This window comes from Microtus ochrogaster, unplaced genomic scaffold (genome assembly GCF_000317375.1).
Source record: "Microtus ochrogaster isolate Prairie Vole_2 unplaced genomic scaffold, MicOch1.0 UNK11, whole genome shotgun sequence".
Taxonomy (NCBI): domain Eukaryota; kingdom Metazoa; phylum Chordata; class Mammalia; order Rodentia; family Cricetidae; genus Microtus; species Microtus ochrogaster.
In genome coordinates this window covers 8,668,611-8,670,742 of record NW_004949109.1, presented here as the reverse complement: position 1 = coordinate 8,670,742, position 2,132 = coordinate 8,668,611, and positions in this window count along the sequence as shown.

The window sequence follows — 2,132 nt, the reverse complement described above, 5'->3', positions numbered from 1 at the left end:
TCTTCTTCTTCTTCTTCTTTTTCTTCTTCTTTAAATGGGCATGCTATTAAACTTCTAAATATAGATGTCCATACCCCTGGCTAAATGCTGCTCTCAAGATCAGAGAAACTTCCTTTTGCCGTGGGAAACAGTAAAACAGAGGTTCATAGCTGGTCGGTGTGCTGATAATTAGTGACCGTTGAATGTTCAGCCCCAAATGAGACATCTGTATTTTTTCACTCTCTTTGTGGGGCTCTTCTCTGTTCATAAGACACATTTTTTTAATTCTTTGCCCCCCATTGTAAATTCTTTATAAGCTCATGATCACAATGTTGAAGGGTTGGAGAAAAAGCAATGGCATGCTAGGCCACCAGCAATCTTCTTTTCTGTAACTGAGGGGAGGAGTGGGAAGGACAGAGCCTGAAGATTTTTAGATGTTTGCCATTTTTGTTCCTGTCTCATCAAATTAAGAAGATGAGGTAAAATCAATCTCAGAGGAACCGTGGGGACCAAAAAGCTGCAGAGCATCATGGTGAGCGAAGAAGTGGATACAAAGGTGCAGACCATCTTTTCTCAGTGGTTGCTTCCTGAGGGACCTGAAGCCAGCGGATGCTTCTGAGGACTGCTTGCATAAGGGCATAAAGACACCTGTATATCATGTGACCCGAAAGTAGCTCTGGTCACAACACAGGAATACGAGAGAGGGCAGGAAGTGCAGAGCGGACTGACACTAGCTGAGGGAATGTTGCCCAACTTAAGAGGAGAAGGATTTGCAGGCCACTTGGCTTGGATGTGGTTTGTCCTTCAAGCCTTGCACATCATTCCAGCTTCAGTATCTGTGCTTCCAGGTGTCTGCCGGAGGACGGAGGATGGGAGGTTTAACTGGGAAAGGGGAAGGGAATAGACGAGGGGGATGGAGAGTAAGAACTGCTAAAATTCACGTGCACATGTGCCAAACTGTTAACAAAAACACAAGGAAAAGCTAATCCGTGAAAAATAGTAACAGAAAGACCAAGCCACGTAAAAGGAAGGGCTCCCGGTCAATGAACCCATGGCAGTGTTCCGTCACAAGATGGAAGAGATTCTAGGTTAAGAAGCTCAAACACAATTTAACAAAATAAGCTAATTCTGCTTGCTTTAAAACAGAAAGTGTTTATATGTTAGCAACTCAGTCCATAGTCCTCTAAGAGATGGTGCCTAGTGGAATGTAATTAAGTCACTGGGGGCTCTGCCCTTGAGAGGGATTAGTGCTGGATTCTTGGGGTAAGTTAATTTTCTAGAGAATGGTTTCCCATAAAGAGTAAGTTCAACCCCGACTTGCTCTAAGTTCCTTTTAGCCTGTGCTCTCTTCTGTCTATGCTGCCACTATTGTCTTGCTACAAGACTCTCACCCAGGGTGCCATTGATGTGACTAACTGGTTTTTCTCCTTTAGTTCTTTTTACACTTTCCCCTCCCTCCTGCCTCTTCTCCCAGTCTCTCTCCCAAGCTCCCCTCCCCACATCCACTCCTCCTTTCTTTTCAGAAAAGGTTCGACCTGGGCTTTAAAGGACTTACTCCCAAGTGCTTTGCTGTGATCACATAAAACAGGCTAATACATGACTGGAGAAAGGCACTGAATGACCTCGCAGTAATGATGAGGATGGAGAACTACGCGCCCGAGGCTTACTTTACTTCTCCCTGGCTTACACTCTGGAGTTTCTTTCCTCTCCAGTGCACTGGAGATCACATTCCCGGGACATGCCTCTTCCTTCTCAGGGGCTTAGATCTCAATCTTACAGCACTAGGTGAAGTAGATTCTGTAACACTGCTTGAGAATTGTTCTTCCTTTCTTCATCATTGACTGCGTGCCTGTGGTATCCCAGGTACTCTGCTAGTCTACGTCATCTCACACAATGGGAACACAGCCATCGATGCCCCCAACTCCCATGGTCATCCTTCAGACACGTGCAGAACAGGAACAAGATGCCTGGTCTCCACATCCCTGGTCAGAACCCTTGCTGTCACACCTCAAGTCTTCCTTGACCTCAACAAAGCCACCTCATAAACCCAAATCATTTGCATATTTTCTCTGCTCTTTGAACACACAAGACTCCAGCTGAGAGCAGAAAGAATTTATCTTTGCTGTCCATAAGTTTCCAGTCCCAAACCCAGT